Raw genomic sequence first — 11,896 nt, 5'->3', positions numbered from 1 at the left:
TTATTTCACCTTTATTTAACCAGGTAGGCAAGTTGAGAACAAGTTCTCATTTACAATTGCGACCTGGCCAAGATAAAGCAAAGCCGTTCGACACATACAACAACACAGAGTTACACATGGAGTAAAACAAACATACAGTCAATAATACAGTAGAAAATAAGTCTATATACAATGTGAGCAAATGAGGTGAGATAAGGGAGGTAAAGGCAAAAAAAGGCCATGGTGGAGAGGTAAATACAATATAGCAAGTAAAACACTGGAATGGTAGATTTGCAGTGGAAGAATGTGCAAAGTAGAAATAGAAATAATGGGGTGCAAAGGAGCAAAATAAATAAATACAGTAGGGGAGGAGGTAGTTGTTTGGGCTACATTATAGATGGGCTATGTACAGGTGCAGTAATCTGTGAGCTGCTCTGACAGCTGGTGCTTAAAGCTAGTGAGGGAGATAAGTGTTTCCAGTTTCAGATATTTTTGTAGTTCGTTCCAGTCATTGGCAGCAGAGAACTGGAAAAAGAGGCGGCCAAATGAGGAATTGGCTTTGGGGGTGACCAGAGAGATATACCTGCTGGAGCGCGTGCTACAGGTGGGTGCTGCTATGGTGACCAGCGAGCTGAGATAAGGGAGGACTTTACCTAGCAAGGTCTTGTAGATGACCTGGAGCCAGTGGGTTTGGCGACGAGTATGAAGCGAGGGCCAGCCAACGAGAGTGTACAGGTCGCAGTGGTGGGTAGTATATGGGGCTTTGGTGACAAAACGGATGGCACTGTGATAGACTGCATCCAATTTATTGAGTAGGGTATTGGAGGCTATTTTGTAAATGACATCGCCGAAGTCGAGGATCGGTAGGATGGTCAGTTTTACGAGGGTATGTTTGGCAGCATGAGTGAAGAATGCTTTGTTGCGAAATAGGAAGCCGATTCTAGATTTAACTTTGGATTGGAGATGTTTGATGTGAGTCTGGAAGGAGAGTTTACAGTCTAACCAGACACCTAGGTATTTGTAGTTGTCCACATATTCTAAATCAGAACCGTCCAGAGTAGTGATGCTGGATGAGCGGGCAGGTGCAGGCAGCAATCGGTTGAAGAGCATGCATTTAGTTTTACTTGTATTTAAGAGCAGTTGGAGGCCACGGAAGGAGAGTATGGCATTGAAGCTCGTCTGGAGGGTTGTTAACACAGTGTCCAAAGGAGGGCCAGAAGTATACAGAATGGTGTCGTCTGCGTAGAGGTGGATCAGAGACTGACAGGTGATTGACAGAGTCGAAAGCCTTGGCCAGGTCAATGAATACGGCTGCAGAGTATTGTTTCTTATCGATGGAGGTTAAGATATCGTTTAGGACCTTGAGCGTGGCTGAGGTGCACCCATGACCAGCTCTGAAACCAGATTGCATAGCGGAGAAGGTGCGGTGGCATTCGAAATGGTCGGTAATCTGTTTGTTGACTTGGCTTTTGAAGACCTTAGAAAGGCAGGGTAGGATAGATATAGGTCTGTAGCAGTTTGTGTCAAGAGTGTCCCCCCCTTTGAAGAGGGCTTCAAGATTGCTTTCCAATCTTTGGGAATCTCAGATGACACGAAAGAGAGGTTGAACAGGCTAGTAATAGGGGTTGCAACAATTTCGGCATATCATTTTAGAAAGAAAGGGTCCAGATTGTCTAGCCCGGCTAGTTTGTAGGGGTCCAGATTTTGCAGCTCTTTCAGAACATCAGCTGACTGGATTTGGGAGAGGGAGAAATGGGGAAGGCTTGGGCGAGTTGCTGTGGGGGGTGCAGTGCTGTTGACCGGGGTAGGGGTAGCCAGGTGGAAAGCATGGCTAGCCGTAGAAAAATGCTTATTGAAATTCTCAATTATAGTGGATTTATCGGTGGTGACAGAGTTTCCTATCCTCAGTGCAGTGGGCAGCTGGGAGGAGGTGCTCTTATTCTCCGTGGACTTTACAGTGTCCCAGAACTTTTTTGAGTTTGTGTTGCAGGAAGCAAATTTCTGCTTGAAAAAGCTAGCCTTGGCCTTTCTAACTGCCTGTGTATAATGGTTTCTAACTTCCCTGAAAAGTTGCATATCACGGGGGCTGTTCGATGCTAATGCAGAACGCCACAGGCTGTTTTTGTGTTGGTTAAGGGCAGTCAGGTCTGGAGAGAACCAAGGGCTATATCTGTTCCTGGTTCTAAATTTCTTGAATGGGGCATGCTTATTTAAGATGGTGAGGAAGGCATTTTTTTAAATAACCAGGCATCCTCTACTGATGGGATGAGGTCAATATCCTTCCAGGATACCCGGGCCAGGTCGATTAGAAAGGCCTGCTCGCTGAAGAGTTTCAGGGAGCTTTTGACAGTGATGAGTGGAGGTCGTTTGACCGCTGACCCATTACGGATGCAGGCAATGAGGCAGTGATTGCTGAGATCTTGTTTAAAAACAGCAGAGGTGTATTTGGAGGGCAAGTTGGTTAGGATGATATCTATGAGGGTGCACGTGTTTACGGCTTTGGGGTGGTACCTGGTAGGTTCATTGATAATTTGTGTGAGATTGAGGGCATCAAGCTTAGATTGTAGGATGGCTGGGGTGTTAAGCATGTCCCAGTTTAGGTCACCTAGCAGCACGAGCTCTGAAGATAGATGGGGGGCAATCAGTTCACGTATGGTGTCCAGAGCACAGCTGGGGGCAGAGGGTCGTCTATAGCAGGCGGAAACGGTGAGAGACTTGTTTTTAGAGAGGTGGATTTTTAAAAGTAGAAGTTCAAATTGTTTGGGTACAGACCTGGAGGGTAAGACAGAATTCTGCAGGCTATCTCTGCAGTAGATTGCAACACCGCCCCCTTTGGCCGTTCTATCTCGTCTGAAAATGTTGTAGTTAGGGATGGAGATTTCAGAGTTTTTGGTGGTCTTCCTAAGCCAGGATTCAGACATGGTTAGGACATCCGGGTTGGCAGAGTGTGCTAAAGCAGTGAATAAAACAAACTTAGGGAGGAGGCTTCTAATGTTAACATGCATGAAATCAAGGCTATTACGGTTACAGAAGTCATCAAAAGAGAGCGCCTGGGGAATAGGAGTGGAGCTAGGCACTGCAGGGCCTGGATTCACCTCTACATCACCAGAGGAATAGAGGAGGAGTAGGATAAGGGTACGACTAAAAGCTATGAGAATTGGTCGTCTAGGACGTCCGGAACAGAGAGTAAAAGGAGCAGGTTTCTGGGGGCGATAAAATAGCTTCAAGGTATAATGTACAGACAAAGGTATGGTAGGATGTGAATACAGTGGAGGTAAACCTAGGCATTGAGTGATGATGAGAGAGATATTGTCTCTAGAAACATAATTGAAACCAGGTGATGTCATCGCATGTGTGGGTGTTGGAACTGAAAGGTTGGATAAGGTATAATGAGCAGGACTAGAGGCTCTACAGTGAAATAACCCAATAAACACTAACCAAAACAGCAATTTGAGAGAACATCCTGCCGAGTTATGACATCGGCTAGTATTGAAATCTGACATGTATGTTAGATGTTTTCACGATCTAAAAGTCATATTCCTATTAACTTCCAGTGTAGTGAAGGCGACTTTATCACAATGCTACGTCATACCGGACGGATTGCTGCCTGCTTGAACGCCAATAACTCAGATACAAGTGAAACATGAAATGATCCAGGGAACCAATAGAACATCACTCAGATGCACAAAAACAATATAACATTCAAAATGGGTGAACCTTTCCTTTAAGTGAGTGGTTATGAGAATGTTAGTAGATAACAAGTAAATTTCACCCCCATTCTCCAATGCTTTCAAATCAAATGAAAGTTTATTCGTTGCATACACAGATTAGCAGATGTTAAAGCAGGTGCCACAAAATGTTCGTTTCTAGCTCCAGCAGAGCAGTAAACATCTAACAGTACAGTACTAACAGATAATTCTCCACCCCCAAGAAATGAAGAAATATCAGAACAAGTAATGTCAGAGTCCGGAATATAAATACGCGGTGTGTATAGACAGTATGGACAATATTTAAGCAGGAAAAGGTATGTACAGCAGTAGTTATATAGAATGAGATATGTTAAGACTACAGCATAGACATATAAAGTGAGTAATCAATTAGCTTAATTTCTCAGATCAAATAAAATTTCAACAAAATAATGTTGCAGGAGTGCTAATCTTATCTGTTTCTAACTATGGAAATAATTCATTATGGAAACATTATTAAAGTGACCAGTGTTCAATGACTATGTACAAGACATAGGGCAGCAGTCTAAGGACTCAGACACCAATAGCATTTGCTGGCCGAGAGTACTTGCCACATCTGAATGTAATTTGCACAATGTGTGCGCACCAATTTTACATGTAGAATATTTTGAAAAATGTAAATATAAGCTGTTTTTCAGACGCTCTGTCCCACCTGTACAGTCTCCACCTGCTAGATGGTAGCAGGATGAACTGGCCGTGACTCAGGTGGCTGAGGTTCTTGATGATCTTCTTGGCCTTCCTGTAATACCGGGTGCTGTAGATTTCATGTAGGGCAGGCAGTGTGCCCCCGGTGATGCATTCGGCTGACCGCACCACCCTCTGGAAAGCCCTGCTGTTGCGGGTGGTACAGTTGCCATACCAGACGACGATACAGACAGACAGAATGCTCTCAATGGTGCATCTGTAGACGTTTGTGAGGGTCTTATGGGCCAAGCTGATTTTCTTTGGCCTCCACTGTTGTGCCTTCTTCACCACGATGTCTGTGTGGAGGGACCATTTCCGGTCCTCAGTGATGTGCATGCCGAGGAACTTTAAGCTTTTGACCCTGTCTACTGCGACCACGTCGATGTGGATGGGAGCATACTCTCTCTGCTGTCTCCTGTTGTCCATGATCAGCTCCTTCATTTTGTTGACATTGAGCGAGAAGTTATTTTCCTGGCACCACTCCGCCAGGGCTCTCACCTCCTCCCTGTAGGCTGTCTCATCATTGTTGGTAATGAGGCCTGCCACTGTTGTGTCATCAGCAAACTTGATGATTGAGTTGGAGACGTGTGTGGCCATGCAGTCATGGGTGAACATGGAGTACAGGAGGACCCAGTTGCACAGGGAGGAGTTCAGACCCAGGGCCCTAAGCTCAGTGATGAGCTTGGAGGGCAATATGGTGTTGAAGACTGAGCTGTAGTCAAGAAACAGCGTTCTTACATGGCTATTTCTCTTGTCCAGGTGGGATAGGGCAGTGTGCAGTGCAATGGCGATTGTATTGTCCGTGGCTCTGTTGGGGCGGTATGCAAATTATAGTGGCACATTAACTGACTTTGATTTACATCATGGTGTTGTGAGAAGTGTGAGCTACAAAGGTAATGCTTTGCTTCAGACTCAGAGGCAATACCTGCTCAAGGATTTGTTTTGGGTAGATTGGTGGCTAAATTGGTCTTTACTTTAGATATATTGAATAAAAACGACAGCTCCAGACACGTCCTGACAGTTGTGTTTCCACATATCTCTCCAGGATCACAATATAAAGTGAAATCCCACACAGAGTGCTGTTGTACTGTCTTCATTCCTCTTGGCACAATCTCCACTTTCTTTTGCCTTTTTCTACGCTTTTCTTTGTAAATATGCGTTCCAAATGGCATCTTATTCCCTACTTTTTACCCAGGCCCGTAGGGTTCTGGTCAAACGTAGTGCACTATAATTGGGTGCCATTTGGGACAGTAGCTAGAGTACAGTGCATTCGGAAAGTATTCAGACCCCTTGATTTTTTCCACATTTTGTTTACATTACAGCCTTATTCTAAAATGGATTGTATTAAAAAAAATGTCCTCAGCAATCTACACACAATACCCCATAATGACAAAGCAAAAACAGGTTTTTAGAAAAAACTGAAATACCTTACTTACATAAGTATTCAGACCTTTTGCTATGAGACTGGCAATTGAGCTTGGGTGCATCCTGTTTCCATTGATCGTGCATCCTGTTTCCATTGAGTCCAAATGTGGTAAATTCCATTGATTGGACACAGTGGCCGACCATCATTCTTAAATGGAAGAAGTTTGGAACCACCTAGAGCTGGTTGCCCAGCCAAACAGAGCAATTGGGGGAGAAGGGCCTTGGTCAGGGAGGTGACCAAGAACCCTACTCTTGAATTCTTCTGTGGAGATGGGAGAACCTTCCAGAAGGACAACCATCTCTGCAGCACTCCTTATTGGTATAGTGGCCAGACTGAAGCTACTCCTCATGAAAAGGCACTTCACAGCCCGCTTGGAGTTTGCCAAAAGGCACCTAAAGAGTCTCAGACCAAACAAGATTCTCTGGTCTGATTAAACCAAGATTGAACTATTTTCCCTGAATGCCAATGTCACATCTGGAGGAAACCTGGCACCATCCCTACGGTGCAGCATGGTGGTGGCAGCATCATGCTGTGGGGATTTTTTCAGCGGCAGGGACTGGGAGACTAGTCAGGATCGAGGTAAAGATGAACGGAGCAAAGTACAGAGAGATCCTTGATTAAAACCTGCTCCAGAGTGCTCAGGACCTCAGACTGGGGCGAAGGTTCACCTTCCAACAGGACAATGATCCTAAGCACACATCCAAGATAACGCAGGAGTGGCTTTGGGACAAGTCTCTGAATGGTGGTCTTTGAGTGGCCCAGCCGGAGCACGGACTTGAACCCGATCGAACATCTCTGGAGAGACCTGAAAATAGCTGTGCAGCAACGCTCCCCATCCAACCTGACAGAGCTTGAGAGGATCTACAGAGAAGAATGGGATAAACTCCCCAAATACAGGTGTGCTAAGCTTGTAGTGTCATACCCAAGACTCGAGGCTGTAATCGCTGCCAAAGGTGCTTCAACAAAGTACTGACTAAAGGTTCTGAATACTTTTGTAAATGTAATATTTAAATTTTTTAAATGTTTGCAAACATTTCTAAAAAACAGTTTTTGCTTTGTCATTATGGGGTATTGCGTGTAGATTGACGAAGGGGGGAAAAAATGTAATACATTTTATAAGGCTGTAAGTCTGTATCGCAACAAAATGTGGGAAAAGTATTCTAAATACTTCCCGAATGAACTGATTTTCTTCTGAGTGATTGTTGTAATACTGTGAATTGCTCCTATTGTGCACAACAGGCACCCCTCATGCTTTCAACTCTAGTAATTTTCAGGTTCGTTAATAAATTGTAATTACGTTCTATATGTTTAAGGAAATTGCCAGTGTCACGGAAATACCACCACACATCCCCAAGTTTATATGACAAATTCAGTTTTTCTCCATAGGTAACAATTTAGTCATTTAGCAGACGCTCTTATCCAGAGCAATTTACAGTAGTGAGTGCATACATTTAAATACTGGTCCCCCATGGGAATCGAACTCAAACCCATGGCATTGCAAGCGCCATGCTCTACAAACTGAACCACACGGGACCATGTTTAGTCTACCTGAAGTGTGGCCATGGGGGTAGTTACTGAATTAATGGTGGCTTTCTGAGACAAACTTTAAGGTTGTGAATTTCCACTTCAGAACTCTACTCCAAACTAGCATTGGGCAGACAGAGGTACTTTATTTGCACCCCTATGTGATTTTTAGTTTGTACCTGTGGGGCATTAGAATTGGTAATCAGACTCTGTCCAGCTCTATCTCATAATTTCCTGAATTAACACTACGTTGAAAAGGAATTGCAGATAGCCTCCTGTCAGAACACTGCCGTGTGGAGGACAAAGATGAATGGTATTAAGAAACTAGACTCCTAATCTTCTAAAGGACATGTTTTGAAAAGGAAGATGGAGCTATTTTGAGAGATGCTTGTCCTCTCTCGGTGGTGTCTCCTCTATCTGTGATCATGTCTCTAACTCTAGTGATTGCCCTTCCTTTGATGACTGGGAGTAATGTGGCCGGTAGACACTCCGCTAAGGGCACAGGCCCTCCCCAGGCCTTGCTTACTCACAACTAGTGAAGGTCAGTGTATGGACTCTCTCACCTCACCTCCAAATCATCGCTGGCTCGGCTGCTTACAGTGGCCAGTAATACAAGCTACTGTGACGGGCAGCTAATGAGTGCCCTGGCATACTGTATCTCACTAATGAGAGGATGTACTTTGTCCTAATAATTGTCTCTATTGTCTCTCCTCTCATTTCTCCCCCCCTCTCTCTCTGGAAACGGTATGACCCTTACTTTACATAGTACAGGTGCCTTAAACCTGTTTAGAAAAAACCTTGAAGGCTTTTTAATTAAGCCAGTGCGATGATAATTACAAACGGAGCCTTTGGCAAAAACAAGCATGTCTCTCGGCCTCTCTCTCTTTCACACATTCTCTCTCTCAGCCTGAGGAAATAAATTAATACGGAGAGGGGAGATTGAAGCCTCATAAATAGCTTTATTAGAATATAATGGCCACATTTCGATCCATTTTTTTCTAGCAGGAAAAGTGGTGGTTCGTTTACTTGATGAATGCTTGTATAGTCTTTTCGGGCCTTAAATGTCCTCGACTGAACATTCAGAAGAAGTATAATAATGTGACCCAGACTTAGCCCTCACTTGAACTACAGAAAGACAAATCTTACGTCTCCTATTGAAAGGAGACGTGTCACTACATCTGAAATATTGAATAAGAGGCCCATAATTCTTAAAAATTGGTACTTATAACACACATCTTGTCCCTTGATTTTCAAGATAAAGTTAAGTGTTTTTCATGATATTTGAAAACCCCTTTGATGTGACTAGCCTGAGCTCGGTATTGTTTATATATCAGTCTAGCCTTGAGTTATGGTGCATTTGCGGTGAGGAATTTTAGGCTGGACTATGGTCGCTGCGGGCCGCTTGGCATCCACTAAACACCGAGAGGGAATCATTTATATTCTACTCCAGAGGTAATAGAGGAACATGAGATTGGGAAATAGCTCCAAACTCCACTCTGCCTGTGTGTGGCTCAGGGCATAAAAAAGCCATGCAGATTTAAGGTTGCAGGAGCATATTCAAGCAGTTTTCTGTTCTCATTTTGTATGGTTTCTCAAATCTACCCATATGTATGGTACAATCACTCACCTCTCATTCTGACACACATACTAAATGAAAGGTATATGGTTGGATTATTATGTATTGGAATGTTCACTTTGGATGTCTTTTCTCAGTGGTGAAGTCCAACCAACAGAGAACCTGACTAGAGATACCTCTCTCCTCTCTCAACCCTGTATTGAAATAGCCTCAAGGCCTTTTTAAGCCACTGAGATCCAAACCTGTATTGAAAAACCCTCCAGGCCTTTTTAAGCCACTAAGTAATTACAAATGTATCCTTTGGCAAAAAAAAAAACGACCAACTATCAAGGCACAAGGCGAGATCCAAATGCAGACACAGGAGGCAGATGGTTGGAGTCTTACAATGTTTATTAATCCAAAAGGAGTAGGCAAGAGAATGGTCATGGACATGCAAAAAGGTCAAAACCAGATTAGAATCCAGGAGGTACAGAGTGGCAGACAGGCTCATGGTCAGGCAGGCCGGTACAAAGTCCAGAAAAAAGGCAAGGGTCAAAACCGGGAGGACTAGAAAAAGGAGAATGCAAAAAGAAGGCGAACGGAAAAACTGCTGATTGACTTGGAAACATACAAGACAAACTGACACAAAGAGACAGGAAACACAGGGATAAATACACTGGGGGAAATAAGTGACACCTGGAGGGGGTGGAGACAATCACAAGGACAGGTGAAACAGATCAGGGCGTGACACCAACAAGTCTCTCTCTCGAAACATATGTTTACATTACCAAAGCAAGTGAAGTAGATAATAAAAAAAGTAAACTATGAAAAATGAACAGTAAACATTATACTTGCAAGTTTCAAAAGAATAGAGACATTTCAAATGTTATATTATGGCTATGTGCAGTGTTGTAACAATGTGTAAATAGTTGAAGTACAAAAGTGAAAATAAATAAAGAGAAAAATATGGGTTGTATTTACAATCGTCTCTCTCTCGCTGACTGCAGGGTGTGCAAAGCTGGGCCACCTGATGCAGAGCACATGCAGATCAGTGAAGGAGGAGTGAGAGAGCGGGGATCTGGTCATCCCGAGTGGCGCAGCGGTCTAAGGCACTACATCTCAGTGCTAAAGGAGTCACTACAGACCTTGGTTTGATTCCAGGCTGGGAGTCCCATAGGGCAGCACACAATTGGCCCAGCGTTGTCCGGGTTAGGGTTTGGCCGGGGTAGGCCTTCATTGTTAAATAAAAAATCACACCTGTTGAAGTAGATGAAACGGTCTGTGAGTCCCTGCCAGCAACCTATCCAGCTTTTTTTGTCCCACAACACACACTCTAACCAGTGGACTAACCAGCAGACTAGTGCATTTCCATACAGGATTTATCTCAGTGTTTTACCCAAAAGGCTCAGACTTTTCTGTTTCCATCTACTCAGGCCGGCACCCTTGTCTCACTGGTCCATGTTCTTACTTGGGGCCAAAGCGTCACTGGTACTTTTCAGGTGTCATTTACATAACACTGGCTAACTGTGATCTTTAACATCTTCTCACAAAGCATTGTTTATTCTGCTCTTCACAAGTCCTCACTGTCAGTCCTAGCTATGGAAACACAATTTCCCTAGTATAACATAAGGTTGTATACACTAGTGGAAAACTGGTGTTAAAGTTGAAAAGCAGCAGTACATGTTAAGGGTCAATAATATGTCCTCCCCACTCTCAATGTCACCGATGCTGCTGTGTCATTCAAGACCCCAGAACTGGCAGGCAGTTGGAAAGAAGGCAATGTACACAACATTTGTGAAGGTGTCGCATGTACGTTCTCTGGAAGAGGTGAAGTCAACGAGGTGGGCTGAGTTGTTTGGTCCAGGCACTTCTCCAAAAGCCTGCTGGTGGTCGCCGTACAACCCGCCAATTGACAAACTGACAGCTAACCTCCAATGGAGGATCATACATGTGGTGCACATAGATCCAAGCATTGGGGTGGGTTGTCCATTTTGCTCTGAATCCAAGGCTGGTTAGGATGTTTACTCTGCTTGCCAGCTGGTTTTCGGCTGTGGTTTTATTCTTCCATGCTGTTAATTCTAGGACCAAAGTACAGTTTCAGGCACAGCCAACTGGGCAAAAACGGGTTGAATCAACATTGTTTCCACGTCAGTTTTTTATCCCTCAATGTGATAATGTTGAATCAATGAGGAAAACTGATTTGATTTGAAAAAAGTCATCAACGTAAGGGAATTCTGTCATTTTTTCTCCCAAATCCAATGACATGGTGATGTGTCTATTTCACATTGTTGATTTCACATTGAATTTAGGATTAGTTGACAACCAAATCAAAACTAGATGTTGAACTGACGTCTGTGCCCAGTGGGAGGGGTGTGGTAGTCCTGCTAAACTTTCTGTCAGGAGTAGCCAAGCTAGCCATCTGGAGGACCAGGAAGAACTGGCGGCAGGTAGCCTAGCAGTTAATTGCGTTGTGAAGTATGAACAACAGAGAATAGTTACTACAGGTGTATCTCTCAAACCTGTATTGAAATAGTCTGAAGGCCTTTTTCCCCCAAGCCGACTAGGTGAAAAATCTGTCTGTGTCTTTGAGCAAGGCACTTAACCCTAATTGCTTCTGTAAGTTGCTCTGGATAAGAGTATGTGATAAATGACCTAACTGTATACAGGGACAGGCATCTGTGGATGTGGTGGGCATGCGCAAGGGTTTAGTGGCAGCAAGACTGAAGGTGGAGTTTGCCTACTACAGATTGGTGGGAGACCTTAGGCTTTTCATCCATACATGGGGCGTTCAGGAGTCGTTGTGCTCTGTTGGTGACAAGGGGGATCTGGAGGTGTCCTCTTAAACCCTTAAACGGTGATGCATGATTCCTGAGGGTTGAATGTTCATGTACTGTAGGGTCTTGACCAAATAAAATTGATTTTAAAATTGTAAAAATGATCTCTCACACACTTACTCTCTCACACTCTCATTCACTTACTCCA

Source organism: Salvelinus namaycush, chromosome 11 (genome assembly GCF_016432855.1).
Source record: "Salvelinus namaycush isolate Seneca chromosome 11, SaNama_1.0, whole genome shotgun sequence".
Classification (NCBI taxonomy): Eukaryota; Metazoa; Chordata; class Actinopteri; order Salmoniformes; family Salmonidae; genus Salvelinus; species Salvelinus namaycush.
This window is presented reverse-complemented; position numbering follows the sequence as displayed.